The sequence below is a fragment of the Onychostruthus taczanowskii genome, unplaced genomic scaffold (genome assembly GCF_017590055.1).
Source record: "Onychostruthus taczanowskii isolate IOZ18803 unplaced genomic scaffold, ASM1759005v1 scaffold44, whole genome shotgun sequence".
Taxonomy (NCBI): domain Eukaryota; kingdom Metazoa; phylum Chordata; class Aves; order Passeriformes; family Passeridae; genus Onychostruthus; species Onychostruthus taczanowskii.
Genome location: NW_024501903.1, coordinates 5,532,727 through 5,554,500, shown reverse-complemented (window position 1 = coordinate 5,554,500; position 21,774 = coordinate 5,532,727). Strand labels below are relative to the sequence as shown.

General features: G+C 44.3%; 1 protein-coding gene and 1 long non-coding RNA gene across 4 annotated transcripts in view; one reads left to right on the top strand and one right to left on the bottom strand.

Moving 5' to 3' along the window:
- The window catches only part of RAB30 (RAB30, member RAS oncogene family), a 48,354-nt gene extending 39,691 nt beyond the window's left edge, over positions 1–8,663 (bottom strand). The window contains exon 1 of one of the 2 annotated variants that reach the window (XM_041414135.1): positions 8,170–8,663. The gene's annotated coding sequence lies outside the window, so the exon portion shown is untranslated. Of the gene's footprint in view, positions 1–7,695; positions 7,828–8,169 lie in introns of those variants that run through there. The other variant, XM_041414137.1, reaches the window with a different exon arrangement.
- Positions 8,664–8,928: 265 nt separating this feature from the next.
- Positions 8,929–19,104, top strand: LOC121340953. 2 transcript variants are annotated; one of them, XR_005953377.1, is made up of 3 exons: positions 8,929–9,011; positions 10,359–10,485; positions 10,927–19,104. It is a non-coding gene; the product is annotated as an uncharacterized LOC121340953 (long non-coding RNA). The 2 variants fall into 2 exon arrangements; XR_005953376.1 differs by having other exon boundaries at positions 10,359–19,104.
- The last annotated feature ends 2,670 nt before the right edge of the window (positions 19,105–21,774 follow it).

The following is a 21,774-nucleotide window of genomic DNA, read 5'->3' as shown; positions in this document are numbered from 1 at the left end:
CTGCAGAACTGTGACAACAGAACTGCTACTTAAAAGAAAAGAAGAAAAATATTTCCTAGTAGAGGGAAACACTTTACAAAAGCAGAAGTAATTTACAAACATAATGGAATTACTGAGAAGTACCTCATATTGTGAGAATCACAATATGGATATATTTATTTTCCAGTTTTGGGTGATAGGCAAAGAGACAGAATGTGGAGTTAACAATTGCTGAAAAACACTTACTGTTTGTGCACTGAGCATACACTACATCCCTTCACAAGGTGTTCAGTGCAGGGTCACAACACAAAATGAGACTTCACTCCTACAGATCCCACAAAGCAGTTTCTATCCAAGTCCTATGCTCGTGCTTCCTTCTCCTAAATAGGTTGAGCAGAAATCCATTAGCCTGGAGTTAAAGAGCTCAACTTTAGACTCTTGTTTGCCGGCTGAAATTAAAGAGTTAACAAATCTGTGTCTATTTGAGGGTTTTCTATGTGTGCACAAACACATCAATACAAGCAAAATGCTATTACCACATTTCAGAAATGTGAATACTGCTGACTTGAAGGGAATGGGCACATTTCCCTTTTTAGAAGGAACAAATTGTTCAGAACAAGGACAAATGCAATAGAGAAATCAGGCACCGACTCTGCTTCTACAGTTTCAAGCTGCTGGTACATGTAACTCTGAAACAGTCTTCAAATGTTTGGTTTTTTCAATAGACCCAACATTGTTCAAGAATCCCCTCATAAGTACTTAACACTCTCAAGAACAAATATTTACAGTAAGGATTTTTATATGTGAGAAATTAGAGGGTACCACAATCCTCTGTTGGCTGCAGACAGAAGACAGCTACTGCCAACAAGGCTGGAGTGATTGCAATGGTGCAGATACTCACTGCACTTGAGTGCATTTTAGACAGAAAATATGGAATTAGCTGCAAACGGTGTCAAAACATCCCCTTTAGAGTAAAAGGACATTCTGTAATTATGCCACAGAAAAAGGGATTACAGAGAAGAACAGCAGAGCCCAAAGCCACCATCACACAGGTGGAACTTGCTGCTACACCTCCAGTGAACCAGATGCTGACAATTCTGATGTCCTCAGCAGTCCATAGAAACACAGAATCCCAAACCTGTCCTTACCTTTTTGTGACAGCTAGAGATTTCTCTAGTCTTTGCTGGGGTTTAAACAAACTTATTACCGGTGGGTTTATCGGAATTTATACCTTTTCTCCATAGGACACATTCACTGTGAACTTCAGGGGGCATACAAGAATAAAAAGGCTGATGTTATTTCTCTTAACCTTCTTCTGAATATGCAAAAATGAACTGACATCCCCACAGCAATTTGAGGCTACCTGATTTGCACCTCTAAAGATTACTCGTCTCAGGATGGAATAATCTGATGTCTCCAGAGGACCAGCAGGGATACCAAATGAGACAGGAAAGCTTTTTCAAGCCTACATTTACTTTTCAGGTATTTGTGTTAATAGCTGTAAAGCAAGAACAGCAGAAAAATAATTATTTTTTCAAGTGGCAGTTGTCTCTCTCTCAGTTAATCAAGTTCAATAACTATTATAATAAAGTCTCAATCTCCAGTGTTGGAGAAGGAGGAATTTACAACTCCCTTCCACCATCAAAAAGCAACAGGAAAATAAGACCACACAGTATGGAGATGCCATAGTAGATTTCCTGATGTCAATTCACGTTACACAAGGTTGTCTTACCATGTTTTTAAGTAAGCATGTCATTTTCAGTAAATATTGCCATGCAGCCCCAACTGTCATGAAAACACCACTCTTCAGGCCCTAGAAGCACCATGAAGAAATTCTCACTAATTAGACACAAATCTGGCTTTCTTTAAAAACTTGTTAGATGAAAAGCCTTGACTGATCTGTTTTCCATTTCTCCAAGTTTGGGCAATGAAATTTAAATCACAGAGAAGTGCTAATGATTATTTTTCAAGTCTGCTTTTCATTACTGAAAGTGTTCTTTGCAACACAGCAAACCTAAAATTTCTTTTCTAATCCTGGCAATCCTTTAAGTTTTCTTTGATTGGTTGTAAATCTGAATGCTGACATTCACATCTCAAATAATGGCCTATGTCCCAAGCATGGATCTGGGACTTTTCTGGAGCAGATTTTTCTGGATCTCTCATCATGCTCATATTTATGGATAAATGACTATTTGGAGCAAAAGAATGACCATTGAAAAGACAGAAGTTTTACAAGTTCCTGTGCCTTAAGTTTCATGTCTCATGTAGGGTGAGACATGAAACTTAACATGTCTCACCTGACATGAGACATGTCTACTAACCAGACACAAATTCTTCTACTCAGCACCTCTTAACAATCTGTTTCCTACAGGTGTCACATCTTCAGTTAAAGTCTCCATTTACACCTACTCCTCAGATTTATTTGTAGTCTGGGAGTATCCAAGCTCCTGAAGGTACAGCTGGGGTGGCTGCATTGGAGCAAGAGGCTCAGGCAGATGGAAAACAAGCAGGGAGAAAGCAGGCGGGAACAAGGACATGAGCAATTCCCCTGGAGCTGATGCTGTCTCTTCAACAACACCCCAGTAAGCAGTGAAACATCCTGTACAACCCCACACAGCTTAGTCAGGGCTGGAAGAGCACTATGGAAAGCACTGAAGGCTTTGGGCTTCTCTGGTTTTGAGAAAAGAGGTGACCTCATTGCTCCTTGAAGCTTCCTGAGAAATGGAGGTGGAGAGAGAAGTGCTGATCTCTTCCTCCTCATATCCAGTGGTAAGATGCATAGGAATGGTTCAAAACTGCAACAGAGAAGGCTCAGACTGGATATGAGGAAGCATTTCTTTACCAAGAGCATAGTGAAACACTGCAATAGGCTTCCTAGAGAGGGGGTCAATACCCCAGCCTGTCAGTGTTCAATAGACATTTGGACAACACCCTTAACATGTTTATGGTCAGCCCTGAGCTGTTCAGGCAGCTGGGCTAGATGATCCTTATAGGTTCCTTGCAAATGAAAATATTCTATTCTAACCGCTTGATTACTCTGGAGAGGGGTCCCATCCTTCCAGAGCCAGGTAACAGGGTAATCCCTCCAGCCAAAGCAATATTTTTTTTTTTTTTTTTTTTTGGGCTGGAAGGATTTTGGTCCAAAACACTCAGGAAAGCACATGCAAATGATTGTTACTGTGGGGGATACGAGACTCTCATAAGCAGTCAGATTCATTTTCTGCAATGTTCCAAAAAAATTGGCACCAAGGCTCAGCACCAGCCTACGGGATGGTAGTTCCATGACAATTCTCTTTTACAAACAACAGCCTGGATTTATATCAAGAAATACTCCCACTTTAAATGCACACATGCTGCCCTTTGAGAAACTGAGTTTTTGCTTAATCAAAAAAAGCAGAGCTGAGTTTTTGGAACCTTCCTTGCAGAGGAGAAGCAGCACAGGGCAGGAGTGGGTTGGGCTGCTGGGGCCCTTCATGAAGTCCCTCTCGCTATGGAGGGCATCTTTAGCAGGACACAGTAACCCAAGCACGGCTTGACTTCTGTACTTTGGCATCTCTAACACCTCTTTTTTTTTTTTCCCCTCCCCTTTTAAATTCAGCCTGCAGGATACAGTCTTTTAAGAAACTATGCACAAGCTCATCTTTTTTCATGCCAGCACAGCCTTTCCTCCCTTTCCTCTTCTCTCTTTCTTTTTCTCATTACTCTTTTCAAGGTCTAAAAGAAAACACTATTCAGATACTTAAAGGTTACAGTTAACTTTTTAGTTCAGCAGTACTCCAAAGACAGTATTTCTGCTAAAAGGAAAGAAAATAAACAGGGTATCCTGTGATGTTTTAAAAGGACAGCAGCAGATTTCTGTGAGAGTTTACTGAAGGTTTTCTCCTGTGTTTGTACAAGTATTCCCTAATTATCTCAGGAAACTAATAGCTAGGTTAAATAGGTTTTAAATAGGTTTAAATTTTGCCTTAAGTATATTAGAGAACTGTGCACCTCTGCAGTGTAGTGAAAGCAGTAACTCCAGGAGAGGAGAGATGACAAATAGCAAGTGAATCTCAAGCTGCTCACAACCTAAATATCGCTCCTCAACCCAAAGCAACAAAGCTCTCTAATTATTTTTATCTATGCAAGGTGAAATCAAATGACATTACAACACAAATCTCACTAATACCTTATGCAGGGCCAATGTTTAATAGCACAAATTATTTATGAAACTACTGCAACAGCAACAGACTTCAGTGTGGTCTTGATTGTTTAAAAGCTGACAATGATTTTAAGGGACAAGTTTTATCCCTGTTACGTCCTAATTATTTCAACATATCAGCACCTGAGGAATATTTGACTCGACCTCTTCCCTCCCCCCACTTTAAATCCATGATTTATTCACAGGCCAACCAGGATTATATGACAAACATGACAGACCACTTCTTTCCTGCTGTAAGAGAGCCATTAAAAATAAAAGGAGAATTTAGTTAGTTATTGACAGAAGCACTGGGAGGGAGCGGGAAGCTAAATGACTTGCTGCAAAATGAAATTGTGGAAAGTAGGAAGTCAATCAAAACACTGCCTCAGGTCATCTCATCTGCCCTCCAGCTAAAGCAGAGCTGTTGCTGAGCATCTCTGCCTCAAGACCTCTCCAACTGCTCTAAGATCTCTCCAGCTGGGCTGATGTTTTTGGGGTCAGAAACCCATCTACAATATAGGAAATTATTTTACTGTCTCCTAAATCTCCTGTTCCGAAGTTTTGCAGACATCCACATGAGCATCAGTATCTAAAAGAGCTTCTTCACTGCAAGGTATGCCCATCTTGTGCTACTTTCTGCACTGCTGCCATGCCAGCCACACAGTTGCAATGAATCTCTCTAATTTTCTCACTGCCTGGGTGGTTATTTGACAACATGCACGAACTAGCACCTAGCACATTCCCCACTCCTCCTTCTGTACTCAGAGAGCAAGGCTTGCACTCAAACTGCTGGTCCTGTCCTTAAAAAAAGGCAATTAGCCTTAAAAAGAGAAATGGAATCCATCTAGATCCCAGCTATTATAATTCCTTGTTTGGCTACATTTTATGTAAAAATAAGAAAATGCCAACAAACCTATGCCTCCCACAAAACGCCCAGCTGCAAATACACCTCTCTGGGACACACCACAAAACTCAGAGCAAGTGTCTCAATTTGCCAGTTGATGGATGCCAGCTTGGACCCAAACCAAGGCAGCTCAAACCACAAGCTCTCCACAGCTTGCATTAGAGAGCCACCACACTCCAGCCCAGGCTGTGAGCAACACCTACCACCTGCAGCTGGGTCTGGGAAGATGGGGAGCACAGGGCACAGAGCAGCCAACAGAGAAAAGCTCTGTCACAGCAGAGTGACAAATGGGGGTTGTTTGCCTGCAAACACTGTTCTCCCCTTGCTTGCTTGGGAAGCAACTCCGCAGTTCCTCTCTGAAGAGCCACCTTCAGCCATCCACCTCTGGCTTCAGGAACTTCAGCTGCCTCACCAACTCCAGGCTACAGAAATCCCTGTCCTCTCATAGCTTATCTCTGGAGCAAAGAGGAAAGTTAAGCTGAAAAGCCAGCAAGGCTGGCCCAGCTCTGGCTCTTCCCAGTTCCCCTCATCCCACCAGTCTTTGGGTTTCCCGTACACGAGGTTGGGTGACATGCATGCATCCCAGGGCAGCAACGCTTCTGGGACAGTTCGGGGCACACAGGTGATGCTCATAAAACCCATTTGCAAGGATGTGATTTCTGGATTCACTAGGAAGCCAATAATTGGCATCATACTCAATTTCAGGAGAAACAGGACTAAAAGACAAGAAAACTCTGCAGAGTATGACCATGAGACCACCTAATCCTAAACTTCCCTTCGGAAACTGCACACAAGTAAGAAATGGGGGGAAAAAGTAAAAGACCTGAGGAAATGTTTAGTGCTGTCTTCCTGGGACATTTTCTTTGCTTCCAACAACCAGCATTTTGGAGAATTCTTGATTCAGAGTAAATACATACACTGCATTTAGGTCTTTGTGGGACAAGAGGAAGGGTCCCCTAGTTCATTTGGGTTTTTTCACAGCAATCATGGAGTGATTTTCAGCTTTTTTCAGTCCCTTTTCATGTGTCTGTATTTCAGTTTCTGAAAGGCAAAATTTAAGCCAATTGATACAACAGTGTATATTTCTGAGATACATTTTTAATCCACCTCCTGATATGGTATAATATAGCTTGAAAACGCTAACATACATTGTCACAAATCTTTCTAAATCCAAAAAATGTAATAAATTGTGAAAAACATACACATATGTATAAAAAACACATATGTATTGTTATAAAATACATACGCATTGCTATTTATGCTTGTTTTGGTCAAGATATATACATATAGAAAGATGAAAACAGAATTTTAAAATTTGTGCATCACAAAAATTGTGATATTTAAATGCAAAATCCCTGGCCATGAATTCTTTGCTTCTTCTCACCAACTTCTATATCAGTATTTCCCAGAACAATTCCCAGGCTACACTTTCAAATTACCACTTCATATCCAGTGCCTTCTATCCCAAGCTAACAAAATCACTGCTACAAAACTTCTCCTTTTACAGCCAAGATGGGAAACACTCTATTAAATTCTCTGTTCCCTCCCTTGTAAAATAAAGAGGAAAACGCCATTCCAGGAAACAAAAATGTTAAAAAAAGACCAACCAAAGGCAACGCCTGCCTGCACTGTTGTTCTTCCCCTTTGAGTCAGTAGTAAAGAGGAAGGAAGGAAAAAACCCAGTTAAAATAAATGCAAGGAGGTGTGGATGCAGCATGTTTATCCCACTGGAAGAGGGGAAGCTGTAAAGCACCATCCCTTGCACACGGACACCCCAACACCGCCTGGGTGTTTACAAACACTTTGAGCAAACCAAACAGGGAGTTTCATTGTCCCCACTGCACTCATGTCACCCTCTCCCCAGCACTGCAATTCCAGGGAGAGCCCTGCCAGAGGACACACAGTGCCAGTTACACAAGAGAAGCGCAGAAGCAAATATGCAGCAGAGGGGAGGAAAAAAATTAAAAATACCAGCTCAGCTGCACACTCTTGCTGCTCTCAGAACAGCCTCCAAGTGGGGCTCTAGTGAAAATTAACTTTAAAAGGCACTGAAAGATACTGACAGACTTGAAGCGAGCAGGACCCCTCTGTGTGCACGCATTTCATTGCCACCAGCACAAAATGAGGTGTCTGGGGTCCACTAGCAATTGCAGAAGTAATTTAGTTACAGAAGGGGATAAAACCTTCTGATGTCACATAATAACGAAAAAAAATCTCTTATGTTGTACTATCTTAGGACTGCTCAAGTAAAGAACCAAATTGCACCTCACAAACAGCAAGGAAGAGGGAAACAAATAAAAAGTCACACCAAAATGAAGCTCTGCTGGAGCACGAAGTTTCTACAAAGTTTAAAACAGAGACACTTCTTGTATTTACAATAAAAGTGAAAAAGATCAGAACAGTAGTTTGGAAGTTGAAATAAAACATCAGACTGTCCAGCCAAGAATTTTTAACATACTAACTCATGATGTGACTTGGAAAAGAAACCTGGACCAACTGCACACAGCCAGGACTGAGAGCCAGCTGGATTCAAATCTGCCCCGTTTCCGTGAAAGAGGGGAGGAATAGCGGTGTCAAAGCAACGAAGCCGCGCACAGCCCACCAACGCCCCCAAAACCACCCTAAAGCACACCTCGTATTCCTTCTGTCCTCAGGAGCCCGGCTCTCTCAGGCTCTGCGGCGCTTAACCACAGCAATTCAAAATCCATCTTATTTTCCACTCTTACCCAGCGAGGGAGGCAAACGAGACAGGGCTCCCCGCCGGCCCGGGACCGCGCATCTCCGGGGCGCCCGGAGCATCCCAGAGTTGCGGGAGTTTCCCGGGGGCTGCGGGACGCGCAGCCCCGGGCCCGAACAGCAGCGAGAGAGACTCATCTCCGCGGGATGAGACCATGTAGCGGGTTAGGTTCCCCCCCCCTTCCCCGTCCCTCCCGCCCCTCCTTTTTCAGCAGGACCAGGGAACGACAGCGCAGTCCCGCCCGGCAGCGCTGCTCCCCACTGAGGAGCGCACAGTGCGGGAAGGGCATCGGGAGATGGGGGCCTGGGAGGGAGGAGGTAACAGGACAAGGAAAAGCACACAAAAAGAGAAGAGCAGCGCAGAACTCACCTGGTTTGGGATTTTTCCTCCCTCTCCACGACCATAAAACGAGGCGGGAGCCAGGAGCCGGTCAGCGGCGGTGGGAAGGAGCGGCAGCCCCGGGCCGCCGCACGCTGGGGACGGGCAGCGGGGCTGGGCGCTGCAGCCCCGCACGCCGGGCTAGCTGCGGACCCCGCCGATGAGCGCGAGGCAGCCCACTTCCACCGGGATGGGTGCTGGCCGCCCTCCCGGCGCAGGGCAGCTCCCCGGGATGTGTGCAGCGGGGTTGGGCGCAAGGCAGTCCCGCTCGGGGACGCGTGTTCAGTCCCCACCGCCCGTGCAGCGCAGCGCAGCCCTCCGGAACGCTGTCGAGCCACCCTGGGGCCAGCACGGCCGGGACAGGAGCTGCAGGGCTGGGCGCAAGGCAGCCGTGTGCGGGGATGCGCGCAGGGCCGCCCGCCCGGCAGCGCAACAGCAGCGGGAGCGCGACCCCGCCGGCTCCGGGAGCGGACGCGGCACCGGCCCAGCACAATGAGCGGCGGCGCGCAGCGCGCCCCCGCGGCCCCCGCTGGGCAATGACATCACCCCTCTCGCCCGCCGAGGCGGGGCCACCGCCCGCGCCGCCGCCTCGCCATTGGCTGGCGCCTCTTGGCAGCGGGGGCTTCTGGGGTTTGTAGTTTATTTGGGGCACCCACAGCGCGGCAGCGTGTAGGGCGTGGACTCCATTTCCCGGCAGATCCCGCGCCGCGCGGCCGCGTTGGGGAGCGGGGTAGGGAAGGAGGTGGTGGTTGCCGCCATGTTGATGGCGCGGGACGCTTAGCTCTGGAGGAGCGGTCGGGGAGCCGGGTTAAGATGTCGGAAAAGGGGGAAGGGTGCGAGTCTTGTCTTGGTTTAATGGACAAAGAAGAGCTTGTGCGAGCGGTTGAGAAAGAAGGGGGAGGCTGAGGAATAGCCGGAGGGGCGCGGAGGGGAGGGGAGGGGTGCCCTGAAGGACACGGCCGATTGTCACTCGGTGACTGCCGGCTCTGGCTGAGGCAGCGCCTCTCGGTGGTGGGAGCGGGGCCGCGGGGTGGGGGTCTGTCCCGGGGCTCGGTGGGTGTGTGGCAGGAGCGGCGGCGGGTCACGGGCGCTGGGGCGGTGCTGCTGGCGGACGGGCAGGCCGCTCTGTGCGGCGCAGCAGCCGGGGCGGCCCGCTGGCTCTTAGGGCTGTGCCCCCCGCGCCGTTCGGGTGAGGGGCCCGTGCGGGCTGTACCAGCCACGGCGCTTGGCCCTTGGACCAAGTGCGGCCTGTGGGTTAATGAGCAGGGCTGGTCTTGGTGGGGCGGCTGTCCGCAGGGAGCAGATTGGAACGTGCCCTTGTCACACGGCAGGTCTGTGACGGCGAAGCCTGCGCTTCCCTGGTTTCAGGTTGTTTTTTAATGGTTCTGGCTCTGTCCGATGCCTGATAATTGTACTAATGGTGTCTGGTTGTCAGAGACATACGGCTTGGTGTGACCAGCAGGAGGAGCTTTGCTTCCTTTTAAAGTCCTTAGTATGTCTGGAAGAGGTTAGATTGAGATTAGATATAAAGCAGAAATTCTTTATTGTGGGGGTGGTGAGGTACCATCACAGGTTGCCCGGAGAAGCTGTGGATGTCCCATCCCTGGAACTGTTCAAGGCCAGGCTGGATGGGGCACTGGGCAGCCTGGTCTGCTGGAAGGTGTCCCTGCCCATGGCATGAGAGGGTTGAAACCAGATGGTCTTTGAGGTCACTTGTAACCCAAATGTATAATTCTATGTCCATAGACATGTAAATCATGTTTGGAAAAGCTGAGAGTGCAAATGAGATGGTGTAGGACATCTCAGCGTGGTATGGGAGCGGCCAAGATGACTTGGTCTGCCACTGTTTTGTCTGTGCTTGCTGTCTCACACTGGCAGGGCTTAGCCAGCTGACTAGGTGCTGTCTTAGTTTCAGCCCTCTGGCTGGCATGAAGGAGGTAGGCTGGAATTTTTGAGCAGTGCTTTTAGACTTTGGTGTAGTGAGCATTATCCTTGTTTGTGCTAGTCTTTTGTGCTGGGGGATGGGAAATACACGTTCACCAAATGAGAGAGTAGTCAAAGCTCTGTGAGCCTTAAGAGGACTGGAGTTCCCTGAAACCATATGTAGAAGGCTGGTGCTTGAAACTGGAAGGGAAGATGGTCAAAGTATTGCATGGCTTGTGAAATAATACCATTTCTAGTTACAGCTGATTCCTGTGAAATAAAGCACTTCCTTATGCCAGGAGGATACTTAATTGGAAAGAGTCGTGAAGAATTTTGCAGGCTTGCTTGAAGTCTTGGCTAAAGTCCAGTAGTGGTACAGCTCAGGTAAAATGGAGTCACAAGGGTTTTTTTCATTCTTTGGCTCCTCCTGGAGGTAAGTACGATGCATTTGCTCAGGATATTGCTGCCCAGTAACTACACAGGTGGTGTGTGTGCCACAGGATACACAAGTGCTGGAGGAAGGATGTTGTGATGTTCTGTAGATACTTCACCTGGACATTGTGGGCTTTCAAAATTTGCTGGTACTAAAAGAAACTGAGCCACTTGCATGCCATCCTGCAAAAAGTCCAGTGTTCTGAGTGTGCATCTCCTCACAGGCAGGTTCTCCTGTTTTATCATGCTTCTCACTGAAGAAAAGGAGTGGTGGGGGTGTAATGCTCTCTTAATAAAATTTGTAGCATCAATAGTTCCATATATCTGGAGAATTCCGAATTACAAGTACAGCCCTTTTTATTTCTTTCCTTATTCTGTTTCTCCTCTATGCAGATACCTTTCGACTGGGGAGCTGTGGGCGAAATAAAGGGCAGTGGCACGATGACTTCTGTCACAGCTGTTGCCCACTGTAGAGTTTAGGCCTATGCTTTTATCTCTGCAGCTGATACCTGGTAAGGAAGGTAAATATTGCAGTGGAATGGTTGGGTCAAGCTTGATTATCTTTTCTATAACTGTCAGAAAAAGTGCATGTGAAATTCTCATCCAGGATGGTCTGCTGGCCGAACGACAGTATGTTTTGTTAAACTGGTTTTGAAACAATTTGGTTTGACCTGCAGTGGTTCCCTTCAGTCCCTCCCCATCCCCCTGCAGTCAGTGCTGCTGCTCTGAGGAGAGTGCTGTGCACCCCACTTTACAGATAATTGTATGTTGTTATTTATATCTTATTTCTTTATCTGTAGATGTAGGTGCCACTGATACCTCATCTAAGGTAGGAAAAAATAAATGGCTTCAGAAACAATCCAAATGAACACCTGATGCAAGAGAGAAGTAAAACAAGTTTTCTCTGTGTGTTGTTCACTTTGGTCTGTTTTGGAGAATTTGATACTTGCCAGTGTATGGATCTTGTTGGTCACATCTTGTCAGAGATGTTCATGACGAAACGTGTGTTATGTGTCTCAGACCTGGATAATCTGGTCACCTGAAAGTGCCAATGTCCAAATCTATCCTGACCCAACAGGCCTTAATTGCAGTGTCTGTAAGAAGCTTACAGTGCTGTTGCAGAAATACGTGGTGTGGCTGCATCTCTTATGAAAAGATAAAAGGTGACAAGAGAACTGAAAACCCGCCTGTTTCAGTATGCTCTGCTTTAGCGCTGTTAATGAAAACCTGCTCCAGTGTCTGTGTGGTCCTCAGCCTGTGCAGCTGAGAGGTTTATGTGTAACTTTACTGTGCTGCACTGCAATACCTATGGGTTGTCATTGTTACTGAAGTGATTTTGGGCACTGTGGACTCTGGTAAGCAACCGCCCAGTTTCCTGACCTGGAGAATCAGTTGGAAGATCTGAAGGAGAGACGAAGAAGTAGGAATGTGTGATGACTTCGCTCAAAGAAGAAAATGCTCAGTCTAAGTTTAATCCAAGTTCATATGTAGAAACCTGTCTTTGTGTCTCAGTGCTCATTCTGACAAGTGTGCTCTTAAAGAAATCAAGCATTTGGATGCTTAAATTTCACTGGGTAGTATACAAAGCCAGGCTGCATAAGAAACACAGATTGCAAGGTGGAGTATACTAACACATCATGTCATCATTTTTGAGGTGTGTGGTGGTCTAGATCTACTGCCACTGTCACATCCATGTCAGTGCAGCAGGGAACTGTTGGGATTCTTGGAAATTATGGTCAGGCATAATGTGATTCCTGGTATACAGATTCACTGGACAAAAAGATTTACAATGTGCACTGAAACAAAGTGGAATATGGTTTCTAAGATTGATACCATTTATGCTAGTCTTGGAACATAAATTTTGGTTTTAGATCCTCTTTCAGTTATCCTGGCTGTAAGTCCCTTTGGGGGAAGGAGAGGAAGTGTCACTGACCAACTGCTTATTTCAAAGCCTTTGGGGGAGGGTGTAAACTCTTTCAAATGAAAGTTGCTGCTCAGAGGATAGTGGATGAAGAAGCTGTGATGAAGGTTGGTTTGTTTTAATTGTTTCCTATGGAGCTGTTTGCCAAAAAGTTTCTGGAGCTGCAAGGTGAAAGGTGAGAGGATGAGTTCAGCTAGGAAGAACAGGCAAGTACTTGTATATCATGTTACTGTTTCCAAGTATCTTAATGCTGAGAATACATTGTGAGTTTGGAAAAACAGGAAAGAGTGGAAGGCTTCTGTGCCTTTTTAAAATGTTCTAAATGAAATTGTGGGGAGGCAACTGTTAAACCAGTATCTGGAAGAGCCTAGTATTTATGCATAGCCAAACGAGTGTAAAGCAACTCTGGAAATTATTCTAATGACTAATTATAAAGTGTTTTCCTTTTTTTTGTCTTTCAGCAAAAAGAAGAGTGCTCTAAGACCAGTCAGGAGCCAAGTTAGGATGGATATGTTCTTCAGCTGAAACATGGCAGCAGTTCAGTGACAGTTACACAATAGGAAAGGGTGTTCAGGCTGCCGCAAGTCCCCGTGTTCTTAAGATCTGGTATCTGAAAGAACCCAGTAGAGAGAAAAAGGTGGTTGCTTCCACAGCTTCGAAGTCACTCAGTTCACTCAAGCAAACTCATTTGAAAAGAGAGCTCATCTGATACTGAAACAGGAAATTGATTTTATTTTAGATACTGGGGAAGATAATCACAATATGCAGAACTTAAAAGTGCTAGTCAGGACACTGAAAAACTGCAAGTAGCTGAAAGACAGAGGAGGCTCCAAGGTTCCAGTTGTGGGAAGCTCCCTTTAGGAAGGCACACTAGCAGTGGGGAGAACTTGCTAAACAAGCAGAATCAAAAGTTCTGCAGCTGCTAGCTACACATGGATTTATCTCTTAAGGTGGGATGGCCTGACATGACCACTAAAGACCACAATGCTGTAGGCAGACTCCATTTCTCTTGAAAGGACATATGCCACTCCCCAGTTCAGAACCACCCAAACAGCTTCAGTTTTTGTCAAACACTCTTAGTTCCTGAAACAATAGCTTTTCTTGGTCCACCTAACTCTTGCAGAGCCAGCTGGTTGATTGTAGCTGTGCACTGAAGATAAGCCTTGCTCCCCCCTGCATTGCTGGATAATTGCACACAAACATGGCTCAGATGGACTCAGGGCTGAGCATAAATCCTTTGGCTGCCGCTGTTCTGGCTATAATTTGTACAATGGGTGCCCTGAGCACTTCCATTTGGAACAAGAAACACTTGGAGTGCATGTTTAGATGTACTTCGTGTGCTCTGCCCTCTTCAGCACAAAGCTTGATAAAATCCCGTATTGCATAAAGCAAGTAGAGGTATCCCAGAGGTTATGGTTGGTGTGGACCTGACTCAGTTGCCACTAATCTGGGGAAGGTCTATTTTTGTTGTGGTGTGGTAAACCTGAGTTGGTAACTGATACTGTTGAGCTGATGGGCTTGCCTGTGCCAGGAGAGCAGTCCATGAGCTGGCAAACATTCAAGCGTGGTACTAGCTTTTATGTCTTTCAACATTAAAAAAAAAAAAAAATTAAATGTGGGAGGGGAGAGAGTAGAGGATTTTTAAGGGCCACATAAATTCTACTGAAATTAAAAGCTCACTAAGAATATCTTCATTGAAAGAATGCATTTTGGGAAATTACCTCCTTTGACAAGGGCAATATGAGCCTTTGGTTATGGCAAGTGTCCAGCACTGTTCATTGGCTCTTTCTTTTGTGAGGTTGTAGGGGAAGAGTGTTGGATGAAAGGAGAGTGAAAGCCTTAACCAGAGGTTTACATTTAATTTTAGCAACTTTGTTTATGTGAAGTGATGCACTGTTACTAATTTCCAAAGGAAGTCCCCCACCTAAATTGATGGAATCCCTGATCATGTGTGTGAGCATCTTTGGGTTCTTCAGCTGTTTGAGTGCAATGCTGCAAAATTACTTGTTGCTTCCTGTATGATTCAGCTTAAAATACAAGCTTGGGCAGTGAGTACCTAAGGAATAGTAGTGTAGTCAGAGCATTCCTCAGTGCACACAAACCATTTCCTTTCGGGTAAGTAATGCTGCACTGTGGAAAAGCATGCAGCTCCTAGGACAGCATCATTTGATTGTGTTGCCTGTGCCACAATTCCCTGCATTTCCTCTCTTCCTTGCTCTGGACTCTTAACCCAAACTTGTAGTATCTCTATATGTTACCACTGGTTGACTCTCATTTTTGGGTGGTGGTTTTTTGCTGTTTATTTGCAAATGCCTCTTCCTGGAAAACTGGCAGCGACAGTAAGTATCTCAGGTTCCTGGCCAAGTTTCCACTCACATAGTTTCACTTGCTCCATTCACAAGTTATTTACATGTGGTGTCCTAAGGATGTAATTTAGTGGATTGCTAGTGAGGAGCTAACCTTCATGTGTTGGCTGCAGTCCATATAAGTTACACAAACCTGCTTCCTCATGAGTTCAGTGGCTACTCTGGCAGCCCTTGGTTTCCTGATGCACAACTTTATGAAAAAGATGTTACACTGCTCTTGCAGAGATTTAAAGTTGGTCACACTAGCATTGCTCACTATACCTGCTGAGTTGCATGACCCAGAATGTTTTCTGAACCTTGTTCTGCATGCACAACACCTAGGGCTCACAAGGTGAGAAGAGTGTGTTCTTCGTGTCTTAACAGGTCTGATGTGCCACAATACAAGAAAGATAGCATAGAGATGTGTAGTTGATCACTTAAGCAACTTTGCTCAAGGTAGTCTTAACCCTTGTGTTCTGGTTTCATGTGTATCAGCATTGTTTTGTTTCTAGTAGAGCCTCTTTGGGTATACATTCCTAGGTGGTATTCCCTGCTTTGGAGCTCTTGGAAAATGCAGTTGCATGAAGTAGAGGCAGTAATGGCACTGGTAGTTTGAGGAGTTTGGTGTTACCTTCTGCCCTTGCCTTCCCATGCTGCAGTACACCTTTCCCTTTCATGCTAATGCAACTACCTGGAGCGGCATATGGAGCTATTGGTGTCTTAATCAGGGTGTTAACACACACTCCCTGCCCTGGGTGTGTTTTTCTGTGGGTCATTGCAGATGTTTGGAGAAGGAGGTTTGTAGTTCTGTGGCTTTCCAGAACTTGAATTAGGTATGTGAACTGGTTTAGAGCGTTTTCACCATGGCACAAAAACCAGGTGACTGGGTGCATGCCAGAAGTCCAAAGTTGTTGCCTTGTTGCTGAAGTCTCTGACTCATTAAACCACACATCTAAGGATGCTGTTAATTTTGTGGGGGAGGAGCAGCAGTGTCCCTTGTGCACATGGGTGCTTTTGTTAACCGTGTTTTTCTGTGTTAGGTCTCATGACACGTCCTTTTTGTGGTTTTGCTGTGTGTAGCCTTCTGACCAGGCAGCTCAAGCAGCCCTGCTGTCTGTAAGCAGCACTGGAGATTGTTCAATGTACTCCAGACAAATCCTTTTGCAAATGGAGCTGGAGTAAGATGTGGAACACTTTTCTTCTAAGTTTGGAATTTTTTTTTTTTTTTTATTACTGAGACTACCAATATATTTTCCTTTGATGGAACTAATTCTTTCACATAGGGAGTTGTACATTACCCGTGCACATGTAGCCAAATACAATTACATATTCAATGGCAGAGTAGATCAGCAAAAGAGAGAATTGGGTACTAAAATGTTGCACATATGATAGGTAAAAAGCTAAACCCTATTGTCATTTTTGCAATGTTCCTGCTTACAGTGAAGGCTGCTCTGCTGTGAGCTCTTACTATGCAATTATGATTTCCTCTCTCTGTTGTGATAATGGTGAATGTTGCCCTCTGATGAGGACAATGAGGTGACAGCTGTTTCAGAGAGACCTGCAGTGGCTTCACTATACAAGCTCTGCCTCGGTGGATGTCAGCTGAGAGAGTAATTGCATCCCCCAGTTGCTGCTGTTAACCTTTCTGGAGAAACAAACATGAAGTAGAGGCACGTGCAATCCTCACATGAGCTGGCAGCCAGGTGTGTCACCAGGGATGACAGGCAGTCACACTTCACTAACTCACAGTGGTGAGGTGCATTTGGCCTTCTGAAAATTCTTGCCCACTGAAAGCTCTCAACTCCAGGGTAGATTTTGACTTGAGGAAGTGCTGTCCCAGTGCTACCTCCTCGAAACAAGGGGGTGATGAAATGGACTCTATTTTACTGGGTCCAAAGAGAATAAATGAATGTTATTCATTAGAAATATTTATACAATAATTCATAAGTATTTTTATAGTGTAAATTATTTCTAGATATGTATCTGGAAGTCTAGGCATATATGTCTGTATATAAAATGTATACATTTGTATACATGTTTTTATATATTACTCATAATTTAACACATTAAAATACAAATTAGTGAGTTGGGAGAATCATGGAAAAGGAGAGGAGCTTTTTGACAAACTCATGGGATGGAGAAGCTATTCCTTCTTGAGAACAAATAGAACACAAATGTCTGGTCCACAGCAAATACAGTTGGCATTAATTGTTTTGTTAAAACATCTGCTTATGTCTGTCTTTTAAACTTTTAACCTTGAGAGGGTTGATTAACCTTGTCATGAGTACTGAGGCATGTGACATGCTTGGCCATGAAAGCAAAGATGTGAGGGGTCTCTCACAAGTTTCTGTCAACACTTCAGTGATTGGCTCTCTGGGATGGGTGGCATTGCTGCCATTCATTCTGAGTGGCATTGCAGCTCCCTTCACATGAGCTTGATGGTACCTCAGCTATCCCAGCCTTTTGCTATATTCAGGTCTCTGTTACCTGAAGTTAAATTTAGGTACAAATCACATCGGCCAAGATATTTCTTTTGGAATATGTCTGCCTCACTCTTTCTGATATGACTGTCTCTGCTTCTTGAGTACTATTGATTTATCATCTAATTTCTCCCAAAGGAAACATGCACCCTGAACTTCCCCTATGCGCTGGCAGTGCTTTATGTGTGCAACCTCCAGGTAATGTTCACCTCCATGGATGTAAGAGAATATCTATCCCAGTCTTTCCTGAATTTACTGCTCAGCAGTCAGTGACTTAGCAGGAAAAACAAGGCACTATTTTGCTCATGTCCACCATCCACAAATGGCCTTTGATTTTCATCACCATTTTGTTTCTAGCTAGTCTGCAACACACAGCTTTTCCAAACTCTTTTTTTTTTTTTTTTTTTTTTTTTTAATTTTTCTACTATTTCCTTGTCACCCATAAGTGGTACACTGCACTCAGTGTTTAGTGTGTGAGAAACCCTAGAATAAATCCGTATAGTAAGAAATTTTAGCTGTGGGGAGATAGTGATTTTGGTGGCTGCAGAATTCCACCCATAGCATCCCATCATTATAAAGAAAAAAGTAAGTTTGGAGGAAAGAGCTCTCTTTGAATCTGGCTAGGGAAAGAGATGTAATAACACTTAAAAAGTAGACAAAAAGTGCTCTTCATGTGCCAAGTTTCATATATTTAATCTTTGCATTTTAGAATTTTAAAGTTGTACCTTCTATTTCCAAAACTGATGACACATGAGGAAAACCAGATCTCTGTAGCCAGTTGCTTCAAATACCTCCAATACAGAAGTGGTGTTTTGCAGATGCCCAGGGAAGATGCAGACCCATGGTATTGCTGGGAACCAGCCAGTCACAGCTAAAATACAATAGTGCAAAAACCTGTCAGCAGGCTGAGCAAACCCAGCCCTTCGTACACGTTATGTCTGCAGTGTTCTGTGTGAAAGCTTTTATCCCTTGGAAAACTTGCTGACGTATTTTAACAAGGAGAATCAAAGACTTAGAAGTGCCTCTGCAGGGTTCCCCTAATTTGTAGTGCATTCATAATCATAGTCTACTACTGCCCTCTCTTTAGTAAAGGTTATATTAGAAGCCATCCATAGATAAAGAACTCTTTGATACAGTTTTAACTAGTCACCCATTTTCATATGCCTGGTTTTGACATCGGCAGGTATGTTCACATTTCTGAGTCCAAAATGCAAGGTAGCTTTGTATTATTTCTTTAGAAAACAGTAGATGTCATAAAAGAAGGCCTAATTTTCAAAACAGAAACACTACATTTGTATTTTATTTAAAATAAAATGAATGCATGCCGGTGGTTGTGCAAGTACAGGGTTTGTTCAGGCAGGGTTTGTGGTTTCCTAGCCCACCTGTTTTGCCTGCAGAGCAGCAAAGGGAGCACGGTTTGTGCAATCATAAATCCTGTTCGTATCTTCTCTCCTGGCAGGCTCCTAGGGACACGGCTGTAAGGTGAAACCCGGGCTGGATGCAGCTGTAAGGGGAGAAGGGGAATAGCAGAGCTTCCCCTTGCAGAACCCGAGGCACCCTGCAACGCAAATGGGCGCAGAGAGGAGCCTGCCTCGGTCCCTCCCGCTCCCTTCGGGTCACACTGCTCAAGTCTCTAGGGTAGCTGAATTCCACGTGGTGCTGCAAAATGCACGTCAGGGGCGTTGATCTCTGCTGGCTCTGAAACAGGAGAGCGTTGTAGCTGCTTGAGCTGCTGGCCCCCTGTGCCCGTGGGTGTCCACCGGCAGAGGGTGGCTCTAAGACTGTTCATGTAATCCTGTAATGTTTAAACACTCCACAGTGTGAATATTGAGCGTGTCAGCCTCATTGCTTCCTTCGGTGCTTAATACTTCATCTTTAGTTAGTAATTACAAGAAAGAAGTAGCTAGCAAAGATTTTTGTTTCAGCTTTTCCTCTCAGATTTGTTTTTGTTTTTTTCTCCTCTGGCATTATTCTTCCAGATAAGAATAACCAAATATAGTTTAGGAAGACAGGTTTGAAATAATGTTGGTTTTGATTGGGAACTACTTCTGCCCAGGATTAAGGTGTTTGAAATACATAATTGCATAACTTGTCAGTGCTCTAGCATTTATTAGGGATTAAAACATAAGACACTAATAGTGAATGGAAGTAATTTCCCTGAACTTTAAACACCTAACAGATGCCCAGTGTGCACTTGGGCTTTCCTTGCACTCTGTGGAGAGCACTGCACACATCCCAAGATTGATTTCAGCATCTCTTACCCTAATTCAAGATCTCAGTGTAGAGAACACAGGCTAGCAGGAGCCTGAGCCCGAACAGCACTTGTGTGTGTATAATTATTCTCACGTGGAGTCCCCCTATGTGCGACAGTTAATGACTAGATGGTTAATTATGTGAGTAGTTTAGGTAGGAATGGGTTCAATTCTTGTGTCTGTGTGGCAGGGAGACTAATTTGTCTCTTGAGATGTTTGTTTACTGACCACAGAGGAAGCAGAGGTTAGACTAGCTCAAAGTTAGGTATCTGACCTCCACATCTAGCTGAGATACAGCTCAGCCACTGTGCCTGCAGGCTGCTGCTGCTAACATCGGGTAAGACTCTGCTTCATCTTTGAAGGCCTGCACACACTGAGTAGATTTTATAGATCTGATGTCACATCTAAGGGAATAAAGTAACAGTTAAGTAGCAGTTAAGGTAATTAGTAGAGAGTTGTTAACTTTTCTGAAATCAGTGGAATTCCACATGGGACCACGTGTGTGTGAATATGTAGTTCAGGCTGTTGTTGACTGGAGACATGTTTAAGAAGCTTTACAAAATAAAAGGTAGTAGTAAATGAGGATGGAAAATGTTTCATGTTCTAATATATAGTGGTTTATATTCTGAATTAGATGCTCTGTTCAGAATGTTCCTTCATATATTTAAGTAGTTTTAAAAGGTTTGAACTAAAATTCAAACATTCCTGTTCTTGATTTCAGTTTATTTAACGCTCAGAAATTATTTTCAAAAAGGAAATCCTATCTCTAAAGTTCTTCAATTAAAAAACTCAAACACCTGAGTACCAGCAATTTTGAACATTTGCAGAAGTATAGCACAGATGCAGCCTTAGTATTTACTAAAGTAGTAAAATTCCTCTCTGTTTGCAGAAATAGAGCAACTTAGGGACCAACTCAAGCAAAAAAATGAAGAGGCATCTTCACAAAGGCTACAAACAGCAGATGACCTCTGGCTTTCTCTTCCACAGAAGACGGGCAATACCAAATATGAATAGGATTCACTTCCTCCTTCCTGCTGATTGGCAGGTATCAAGCCTTTTGAACATGTTTCCAAAAGCATATCCATAGTGCAAGAAGTGTTTGATGTATGTAAACATAGAGACATGCCACAACAATGATTAAGGGATTAGAGGAAAAGGGTTAGGAGGATAAGAGGATTATTGCAGACACAAGGGTGTGTTCATGACACCAGCATACACTGTGGTTCTTCTGGAAGTTTCCAGTCTGCACCAGACTATACAGAGCTTTCTGCAGGATGTAAGCATGCCCAGCACTTGTGCTCTGAGGTTAAGATGGAAAATCCTGTGTGTGATTCCTTGCTGTAATGACCTGTTTGTATACAGATGGGCTTTCAAGTTATGGAAATGACCCATGACTTATGAAATAGCCTCTTCCTGTTTGCAATGATGCAGTGAAATATTGAGTCATCTCTAACCCTTGAGCCTTCCCTCTACCAGCTCTTTGTTGTTTGCAACCTGTCCCCTGGGATTTGGATTGATGATACTGGACTACTGTTTTCACTTGAACTGGTCCCAGTTTTACCAGTTTTGGATGAATTACTGCTCTTTCCTAGGGAAAAGGTTTGATCCACATCACTGCTGATTTAAATTATAATAACTTACTGAAAAATTACCTGTGTATAGTTAGGTTTAAATTGGGGACTTCCTGATTTGGGGGATTAATTACTTGTATTTACTGTAGGTACCTAACTCTTCTCCCACAGTGTAATGAGTCCAGGAGTCCACAAAGTTCTGGATTCAGATGGAAAGTACATACTGTAATGCTCCACAAGATTATATTTCACTGCCTTTTGGAGAGAGGCCCTAATGCCAGTGAAATCTCAGAAATATGACATCTGACCCCTCAAAGGATGAAATAGGTTAGATGCCTGAAAACATAACACAAAATCTTTTCTGAGATATTTTGTTGGGTATTTTTATCTTTTCTCTACACAATATAGCAAAGGCTTAGGTAGAGCAGGTTGGATGGCCCTAACTTAGAGTGGTTAAGTTTAGCTTAACTTTGACATCTTGGCTGAAGAGTTGCATTTCTAGTGGCTGTGCAGACTGCTGGGTGTGCTGCCAAATAGCTGGAGATTGCAGAGTGATGTTGTTGTTAATTTGTTTCTGCCAGAGAGACATTCCTGTTAATCTCTGGGACAGCGTCATAAGTTCTGTCTTGGTTTGAAAAGACAGGTGTCTGCCAAGGAAGACAGGAGCATCCC